Source organism: Condylostylus longicornis, unplaced genomic scaffold (genome assembly GCF_029603195.1).
Source record: "Condylostylus longicornis isolate FDR11 unplaced genomic scaffold, ASM2960319v2 ptg000081l, whole genome shotgun sequence".
NCBI classification, from domain to species: Eukaryota; Metazoa; Arthropoda; class Insecta; order Diptera; family Dolichopodidae; genus Condylostylus; species Condylostylus longicornis.
In genome coordinates this window covers 3,842,967-3,854,260 of record NW_026578049.1, presented here as the reverse complement: position 1 = coordinate 3,854,260, position 11,294 = coordinate 3,842,967, and positions in this window count along the sequence as shown.

Below are 11,294 nucleotides of genomic sequence, written 5' to 3'. Positions count from 1 at the left end.
ATGCATAAAATGTACTTACTTGTACAAATATAATTTGCTTCCATATTTGTGTATATTAGTTTTTAATTAAACTTAATTCTTACCTTAAAAATATTAGACCAAATTTCGTAAGAAGTCTTCATTATTTTGTTGTAAATTATTTTACTACAGATCCAGTAATTAATATTCATCCATTTGTTATAATGTTGTGACCATAGTACGCTGGTAGTTGATTCGATTGGGCATTAGTTTAAACTTCGCAAATAAAATCCATTTTCAATTTCAACCCTAAAAAAATTCATTTTTAAATTGTTATGTAATTTTATTGAAATATTGGTGTGGTTTAAATATTCTTGTGGTTCAAATATTTGTGTGGTTTTAATATTGCCATTGTTGAAACATTGTTATTTTTTTCCAGACTTTTCCATTACTCAATTTTCATATATTATTTAGTTTCCTCTTCCATTAGTTTTATTAATTTTTATTAATATTTAATTTTAAGAATAAATTTTATTCTTTTTTATAAATTTTCTCCATGAACAATTTTTTCTAATGAAAATTAATTTGAAATTCCTAATTTATTTTTGAATATTTATAAATTATTTAGAACCAGGTTGCTTAGCTTTTTGAAATAAAATAAAATAAGCCTATTAAAAATTCCATGAAATTTCATAGCATTTTTATGTTGAAATTAGATAGAATTTGCAAGTTGCTCAATATTTTACTTTCTACTGTACATTAGAATTAAAAATAAAAATAAAAGTGCATCTGGAGGACATTACGTTATACTTAGATATTGTTGTATAATTCCGAACTTTATATTATTTTTATTTATTTAGAGTAGCGTAAAGAGAGGGTATTTATTTTCACAATAAATTTTTTATTTTTTTAGTTTACTTTTGCATTCTGTGCGGTGCACTTGCTAATTTTACAAAAATTTTTGTGTAAAAATCAAAATTTTTTTTTGATAATGAAATTTTATATCAGTATTTTATTAATGACATTCATTTTAATGTCAAATTATACATTAGGACAAGTAAATTTTCCTGAAACTGATGAAAATGATGAAAGTCCAGAAGACGATTCAAATGCAGTAATAAAACAAAAATTGTTAAAAAATAATACAGAAACCAATATTGTAAATTCTATGTTAAATAAAACAAAAGGAAATGATATAATTGATAAAACTGTTAATTCAGTTGAATGTGTTAAAGTGGGGCGTAATGGCAGATGCCGGCAATAGTTTGTAAAAATAATAAAAATTAAGAACGATGTATTTTTAAGCGTTTTTTTTATTTTAATTTAAAAATGTTTAATTTTTATGTTTTATGTGAGTTAATAAATTGTAATTATGAATTAACAGTGATTTTTAATTATTTGGAATTTAGGCTGCGTACGCTGCCAAGGCGGAATATTGAAGCATCCATAACCACTTAAAATTTTTTCAAAGTGTTGTTTTTAAAAGTTTCAATAATTTTATTCTCAAGAAAAAATTTTATTTTAAACCAATTAAAATATTTCACATAAATTAAGGAATTTACATATTTTGAAATGCCTGACATAATATTATCAAAGATCTTCGGAAAGCAATACAATACGAGTAGAATTTTGATCAAGGATAACTGTTAGTATAGGCGTTTAAGGCAATCACATTTATTACCGATGGTATTGTATACAATTGGAAGTATTCAAAATGTATTTTCACAATCTTCTGTAATACGTTCACTAAAATAGGCAATATACATTGCGGTCGGTTAAGTGCAAACCACAGCAGATTTTGTTTTAATTAGTTCGTGATTGAATATAATAAAAAAGCTTTGCGAATAAAGATTATAAAATATTTATATTTCTTTATATGCACAATTTGTGAGTGCCACAAGAAACTATTCAAGTGTAAGCTTTCTTTAATACTGAAAAAATTGTATCACGTATAAGTCGTCCCATTACCTTCTCAAACGTAATTATTTTAATGTTTTAATTAAAATTTGGCCAAATTTTTTCGAATTTCCCGACATTATGACAAAGTAAAAATTAAAGAAAATATAAAATAATTTCTTTTTGAATGCATTTTTATATGTTGCACAGATAATTAATATGAAATAAGTGAAACTAGAGTCTGTATTGTACCAACTCCTTTTATTAATACAATATTTGTTCATTAGTGCTTTGGCTCTTGATGCAATAGAAATTTTGCAATTTTTGGATTAATTGATTAAAGAAAATATGAAAAAGTGCTTGATGTGAAAAGGTCATCAGGTTCTCTGCTCTGATATAAAAGTACGAGCAGATGTTCTTCCACTTTGCATATGTAAATATACAAGGGTTAACTGAAAGGAAGCAAAATACTTGAAATATAGAACATTATTCATAAATACTTGATTTCTGGCTTATATTTCTGGATTTTTTCCGAAGAAAAATATGAAATATAAATTACTGCTTTGAAGTAGTCGAGAAGTTACTCTTCAAATATTTGTAAAATTTTTATAATTTCGTTGTGTAATGAAAAGTGTTACCATATAATTTTTTTAAATTTCTTGCTTTCCTTTACAACTACAGTTAAGAGCAAAAATTAGATATAAATTGCAATGACAGTCTAATTAATTGCATTATTTAAAATCGCTTTTCTTTATCAATATTAAATTTTTTTTTTCGAATTTTAATTTTTTATTGTTATTCACCTATTTCTTACTTTTATATTTTTTATGTATCCTAATATAATAATATTCTTGTATACTTTTATATTATCCATTTATTTTGTATTTAATAATAAATACGTGTTTAATTTTCTTACTACTATCTAATATTGACTCTCTCCGGCGCGCACAAAATGTCTTTAATATTTTATAAGGAATTAAAAAAAAAAAAAAACTTAAATTAAAGTCGTGAAAATTATTATTCTTAAATAAGGTTATTTTAATGCTCTACAAAAGATTCCAATTCAAGTTGTGTGTAGTATTTTTTTTTTATTTAAAGTAACAAAAACAAGAGAACATAGAACAAGTTTTTTTTTCTCCTGTTTTTAGTTGAAATTCTCTTCTCGTATTTATTGTACACTCTTTGACTATAACATAAAATCAACAATATTTTCAGTTGCTTTAAAAGAACAACATAAGAAGAAAGAAAAACATAACAATAACAAAAAGAATTAAAGCCCAAACTAAAACAAAAATAACAAAATAAAAGCAAAATATTTTCTTCTCGCAGTGACTTCATTAAATGAACATTTTCATACCTTAAACACTATCACGTACACATGCACATAAACACATACACATTAGTATGTACTTTTGTAGATGAACAAATAAAAAAATAAGAAATAAAAAATAAAATAAATTGCATATTATGTCTGACGATTGTTAACAATATTTTTTTGTTGTTGTTATGGTGTGTTGTTTTTAGATGTTGTGTGTTACAACTTCTAATAGTCACTAAGAAAAATAATAAAGAAAACAAGAAATTGGAATAAAAAAAAAAAACAAATAAAATCCTGCTAAAAATACCGAAAAAATAGCGAATCCTAGTCACATCTAAGAATACATAAAATCACAGGATAATAATATACAGGATGCTTAAATGTTGTGTAGTCCTATTGTTGTTTTTTTTGTGTTTTTTTTTAATTTTATTTTACTTTATGTCCTATTTTATTTTATTTTGTTTTTTTTTTCTGGTGTGATGGTTTTCCCCTTTAATACAATTTAATATCCTAAAATCCTAAATTTCATTTTTATTTTACGTGTTTAGTTTTTTCATTGCAGTAAATTTCTTTATTACAATTTTTTTTTTTTATATTTGCAATTATTTTATATTTTATTTTTTTTTTTATGTTCATTGTAATATCAAAATTTTCTCATTTCGATTATAATATTAGTGTTAGAGAAATTTTTAATTTTTTAGTTGTTTAAAACCAATATAAGATCGAAAATAATTTGGCTGTGGTAAATTGTAGATTGTAGTTCAAAAGAGAAAACAATGAGACAAGAGGGCATATCACCGGATCCATTTTTAAATTATTGTAGCCTCCTCACGCTGCCGTTTATAATAAATCTGTTCCAGTTATATGGCTGTATAACTCAGAGCTGTGTACTAATTTCTATATAATTCTATTAGTTGGAGTCATAATAGAGCAGTTTACTTACAATCATATTCTTAATTATTTTTGTTTGTATAAGGGAAATGTTGTGTTTTTTTTATCATGAAACAATAGCCTTTAGATGGAAAACTCTATTTTAAGAGAATCTTTTTAAATTTTACAATTTAAACTTTTGCGAGACTAATTTGCCGAAAGTTGTGTTTAATAAGTGTTTACCTTATTGATATCGAAAAGCATTTTCGCTAATAATACTTTTGGTTCTTCTTGAAATGCTTTCCTTGAACGGCGAAGTGTTTATAATATTTACATTTCGTACAAGAATTATTGATTTTAAAAAAAAAATTGACTTACTTCCAAGAATGAAAATCAAATCATCATTATTAAAGTGCGGTTAAAATGTAAATTATATGTTAAATAGTTGTTCGTCAAAATACTGCATCACTATCAAAGTACTATCAAGTCTTCTTTTCTGTGAGTTGTCTAATATATACAGTCCTAATTTAATAAAATCATAATAAAACAACGTGTTTCTTTTTCAGAAACATTGAAATGTTACTCAACTACTTTATTTATTAACCCATTCAATTACATTAATTGTAAAATCGTTAATATCGTAAAATAATTTCTGAAAATATCCTAAAGACAGGTAGATAACTTACACCTTTTCATGTTTTTTTTCTTTCGTTTCTATAGTACTATTATTAAAAGACAATGTTTATCCACCAGTTTATTATATTTTTGTTGTTACATTGCTTAACAAAAAAAAAAACGTGTGATATAACACTAATCGCTTTGAAATACGTTAAAAGAAGAAAGCTAAACAAAAACAAAAAAAAAGTATATACAAGTAAATTTTCCCTCATGATTATTATTTTGTTAGAAAAGATATAGAAATAAAAAAGAAATGGCTTCCACAATAGAGCTTCTTCATATCTTTATGAATTTTCCTTTAATATCGTTATTATATTATTTTATACGATATAGTACATAGTGGATATGTAAAATTCTGGTATGTTATAGGTATCTCAAAATAACCCATAAAAGGATAATAAGTGTATATATGAGAATATTTTTCTTTTATTAAAATTCTCTTTTTAATATAATTGTGGCGGATTGTTTTATTATTTTTCGTACTCTAAATTTTTTTGCATGCATTTTAGGCAGTCTATTATGATGTTTGGATAAAATTCGTATACGGAATAAAGGTGAAAATTGAATTATAAAGAAACGGTACTTTTACTTTTTATTTTGTATATAGAAAACTTTAATTTAATTCATTTTTTTTTTAATATTTCGAACATATAACATTATATATAATATTTGTTACATACTAATAATATTTAAGTACCATGTACCTGATAATAATAAATATCAGTATTAAAGTTGGAAATTATAAAATATATGCAATACTCATAATATTTTTATGTATAAGAAATATTTTCGCCTTAAGATATGCAAATTTACTTTCATATATTTTTATTTCATATTAAACAACATAGAGTGTGGTGAGTTTGATGCAATCGGTAATAATCAATACTCATTAGAATGGTAAGCGATTAAGTTTTTGGAATAAAGAGTTATTATTAATAGTGGATGTTTCGGAAGGTATCAGAATTTTTAATATTATAGTTTTGCAAGTATACTTAAATCTGGTTCAAGAAAAAAATGATTTGTTTTTTTTACTGCGTCATTCCGAATTTACCATTGAGTACACTCTATTTTCAAATAAAATTTTTTAAATAATCTAAAAATATAATATCAATTTCAAAATATTGTCAAAACAAAATAAATGCTATTTTTACTACGTACCACAATTACATGTACAAATTGTAGGAGTATAAGTACCTATATGAATTTAAAAAGGTCATAATTTTAGTTGGGTTAGAAAATATTGATTATGCTTTACTAAACAACAAATACTAGAAATAATCAGTTTAATATTTTAAAAATAAATCATAATTGTAATTATTTACTATTTATTATATTAATAGAATATTGAAAAATTAAAAGAACAACATTTTAAAATAGCAGGGTTAATGACGGTATTTTTACCTTATAAATCGTTAACCTCAATTATTGTTTTGATCCTCAAAAGTCTATAAAATATGAAAAGGTGTAATAATACAATATTTTATAAAAGAATTATATATGTATGTAAATTTTGATTTTAGTGGAAATTAAAAGATTCATAGGAAATTACATTTACGCAAGGATGTCATTCTGAAGGTGCTCTCAATTATATCATTTCCCAAAATTAATCACAATAAAATTAATTAATTTTCTTGAATTAGAGCAAAACTCAATTTGGCTTACGAAATATATATGAGAATTTCATTAACATACACAACCATATCAAATTTATGTATGTATATTTTGTAAGGAACATTTTGTATTAAGATTTTTGTAATAATTTGAGGCGGGAATTATCGTAATACTATAGATGATTATAATTTAATAATTTAGTGATTTTAACTTAATAATTTTCAAAAAATTCTCCAAAAAATTTTTGAAAGAAGAAACTTTTAGTTTATATACATGATTTGTTATCATTATGATAATTAATTAGAACAGTTTTTTTTTTTTTTTAAACTTATTGATAATATTGAATATTGATAAGAAAAGCTATATAGAAATTAAATTTTACAATTCAAATGCAAAGTATATTCTTATGGTTGGATTTTTTCTTCTTGTTTATTTTTATTATTTGGGTTCGATTAAGACGCCGTACTTGTTAATTATTTATCTATAGATAATTTTTATTAAAATTTCAATAGATAAGTATGATAATATAATTAAAAAAAAAAAAAAAAAAAGAAATTATAAATTAATATATTTATAGTGGAAATTTTTTTCTAAAAATTGGGCTTGCTTTAAATATTGATGATTTTATTTTGCTTTAAACATCTTGGTATACGTGAACTTTACTATAATCAAAATGATATCATTTTGATTTGTTGGAAATTTTACTAAATTTATATATATAGTTAAGAGCACGTTTTGAAATTAGAACAAAATTTGGTCAACCACAATTTTGTGAAAAAATTTACTTAATAATCTCACAATTATTTTTACAGTTTAAACTTTAAATATATGGCTCGAATATAAGTCTGACTGGGGTTTTTGGAGCTTGACTACCATGACATTATTGAACGGATATATGGTATATTTACACATGCATCTAAGATTAACTTTTTTTCATTTTGTATGTCCAATATTTCGCTGAAATGTTATAAATTAAATTTATATTGAGTATACTTACCATATTCTAATTTTTACTTAAAAATTATGCTTTAACAGATTTTCCAAGAATTTTGAGTTTGTATTAATTTAGAATTTACAGAATGACCGCGAAATCAAGCACATTTTTTCAAATTTTAAAAATTTTCTCAATTTCTCCAAATTTTTATTTTATCTTCATTTAATAAATCTTTGTGTGACAATTTAACATTTTATCTCTATAGGTTTTCGTGAAATTTAGCTATTGTTCATTGTAAAGTAGAAAGTATGAACATTATAATTTAGGCACACATTCATAAAATATTTAAAATATACTCGACTTAATCAGCCTTTAAATTTTGTTCTCAAATGATTAATTATTTCATGCATGAGAGACCATTTGAATGGCACAATACTTTCTTTTCAATTTTTCTTAAATCTTTCTGATATTGTGATTAATAATTAAGTAATTTTAGTTAAATGGTTTTCTTTGTCAAATTTCTAAGTATAAAAGAAATTTAACTTAAAAATTTCTATATCTTATTTTTTATTAGCAACATGTGTATAGTATAAGAGCAATATAAATAATCCCATATAACATTTTTGATGTTTACAGAGTTTGAACGTTTAATTAGAGAATCCCGCACGTTTAAACGTTCTGTTATGTATTCTTTGATTTTGTATTGGAGTATTTGATTATGGAATTCTTTTACTTAAATTTTAAGAGATTTTATTTTTTCATAAGATATTATTTCTTCTCGGTTGGGATAATTCTAAGCAAATTTGGTTGGAAATTTCTAAAATCAAAACACAATTGATTCTATAGTAAAAAATAAAATTCTTATATCATAATTTATTAAAATAAATAAATAAACTTAAAAAACTAAATGACTTAGGAAGTAAATGGTTTTTTTTTATATATATAAAATATTTTAATACTGTCCGATTTAGCCATCACAAGAGATTTCATTTATTTTGATTCATCCGCGTATATAAGATGTTTAATTTATTTTTATATTCAATTAATTATTAAATTATTTATCTGCATTTTCCTGAACCTAAAATTGAAAAGAAAAAATATAAACATTATTAATTAAATTAATTATTTTATTTTTAAATTGAATTTGTAAATATAAAATAAGATTCTTGGTGCGTAAAATGAATGCGTTAGCATGCCACTATTGGGAATAGAGAAATGAGAAAGAATAAAGAGAAAACTAATAGAAAGAGGAAAGTTTTAAAAATCTGCTCATTTAATTTTATCATCCGGTATCATTCATTCATAATGTGAAGATCAATTTCAATAAAATATTAATTTTTTAATATAAAAATATTGAATAAATTTATTTACATTGTATTTATTTATTTGCTAACACAGAATTTTTAAAAAATTTTGAAGATCTAGCAACAGCTTCCAGTTTGATTTGAATATATTTCATGGAGTTTCGGGTCAAATTTTTCAAATTTATTAGAAAATCAATTAAAATTTTAGTTTAAAATTAAAAGTATATTCTTAAGCTAAATTATAGACTATTATAATGCTTTTACTGAAAGTTTTATAATCAAATCATAAATATTTGTACCAGAAATCCAAAAGGGAGATGCTTGAATACCTGTTGAACTTGACATTGTTATACTCGTTTATACGATTGTAAAACTTTCATTGTTGGCAGTAATTAAGCCGGTATTTAATTTCAATATTCACAGAGAAATGGAAAAGCGTTTTAAATGGATATGTTTAGCATTTTAAATCTAAGAACAAATTTATCATACCAATCAAATAGAAGAAATCAAAAGAATCAGATAGAGGTCTATATAGACAGCATTTAGCGTTCATAAATTTTTCTTGATAATTTTAAGCATTCCATAAAAATTAAGTTTTTCGCTAAACTAAAAAAGTAAAATTATTGAAATAAATTGAGAACAATTTAAATTAAATATTAAGCGTAAACCAAACCAAACAAACATTTATTTAATAATAACCATATTTATTGGATGATTGAATTAAAAGCTGATTTCATCTGATTTTCTAAACGTGTGATTTACAAGTATACATACAATGACAATATAATCTTGTTATATTATAACAGATGTATAGCATGAATTTTCAAATCCTTCACCTTAAAATTTGTCATATACCAAAATAATACTGATATAAAAATATTTATGATAACGGAATTTGTTAATGTAGATGGTAAAAATATTAAATGTCATTTAAAAATTTTGGATTTCCCATTGAATTGTCAAATTAAATTTTCGATTATCTGTCATGAAATATTAATTAAATATTTTTCCAAATTCTTTTAATGATTTTCATAATTTTGATAAATTTATTTAATAAATTATTATTATTTCGTATGCTTACCCTCACATACTTATGTGTTGTACATTGTATAGTAGAAACTTTGAATTGAGTTGGTAATCTTAATTATAATTATATTAACAAAGTAATAGCAACCTTTTGAATTATCAATTTAAAAATTCAAATTTCAAAGAATCGACAAAATTAATACTAGGTAATCTTTTTATAAATTATTATCCATAAAGAACGTGAAGAAAAGATGTTAACATTTTTTTTGGAAATTATAATAATATTAAACATATTATAATTTGAATTCCTAATAATTATGATACCGGCAATATTAAATACACATGGCAATCAATATTATCAAAATATTGTGTAAATATGAGCTTGCGTACCAATATGCGAATATGTGAACCGTGAATGAAAGCGCTACCAAATTAAATGTTGTATACACAATTATACAGTATATGTGTTAAATAACTAAAATATGTATAACAATAATATTATACAAATAGACATATTTTGTATAAGGAGTTATGAGAGATAACACTTTGAATATTTTGCTTTTTTAATTAATTATTTTTAATTTTATAAATAGATTATGACTTTTAATATATTTTTTTTTTTCCTTCTTAATAATAAAATGATAAGACTTATCATTTTTTAAAAGTTTATGTATTTAAAATTAAATTACGTTGCACTTTGAATGTTTTCATGAAAATTTTATGATTTCGGATGTGTCTTAGTATACATTTGACTTCGTTATTCATTTACTGTATAGTATAACAAAACTAAATACAAGGACATTCTGTATAACACGCAATTATAGGTAAACATTATATTGTAGTTGATAAGAGTGCAATTTTATATGCATGTATTCAGAATGACTTTCTAAATTGCGTAAAATCTTGGTAAACTTTAATCATCTTTGCATTCTTATATTTAAATATTTGTGTATTTGAATCGTGTAAACAATATGATTTGATTTCGTAAAATGTTGTCTATATGACTAATATTTTGAGAATGACATATAATTTTACAATAATTAAAATAAAAAATTTGTTTAATCTTAAGATAAATATTTACATTTAAGCAAAAATTTTATGATTGTATCAGCCTTCAGAGCATATGCTGACGAAAGAATAGAGTAGCGAAAAAATATTGGGATGCTACTATTGAAATTCAGTGGATTATTTACGCTATATTTTATTTGTTTACGCAGTGATATTGTAATAAAATATTTCGACATTTATAGTGGGATCTTTAATTTTTTATATTACAAAAATATTTAATTAATATGAAAATTATTAATAGTTTTATTTTCAGATCATTACAATGATTTCGTTTTATATCAATTAATAATTATGATAATTGGATACATTTTAATTTCTGTGATTTTAATCAAATGAAATTCGAAATAAAATTGCATATATAGCTTAAAAATTGCGTTTGAATAAATTTTATTAATTTTGATTAAGAGTTGAATGATTTATATTGTCATAATAAGGTTAAAGATGTCTTTTATAAGTAAATTAACTATGTATAGATATTGTATTATGAATTCTAGTGTGTTAAGAATTCTCTCATTAATGCTGTACTGCATAACTGTAATACACCGATGTAATTTTTTATATACGATTTTCACAATTAATCCTCATTTATCAGGAAGAATATCAAATTTTCCGTCACACAATCCATTGCGTT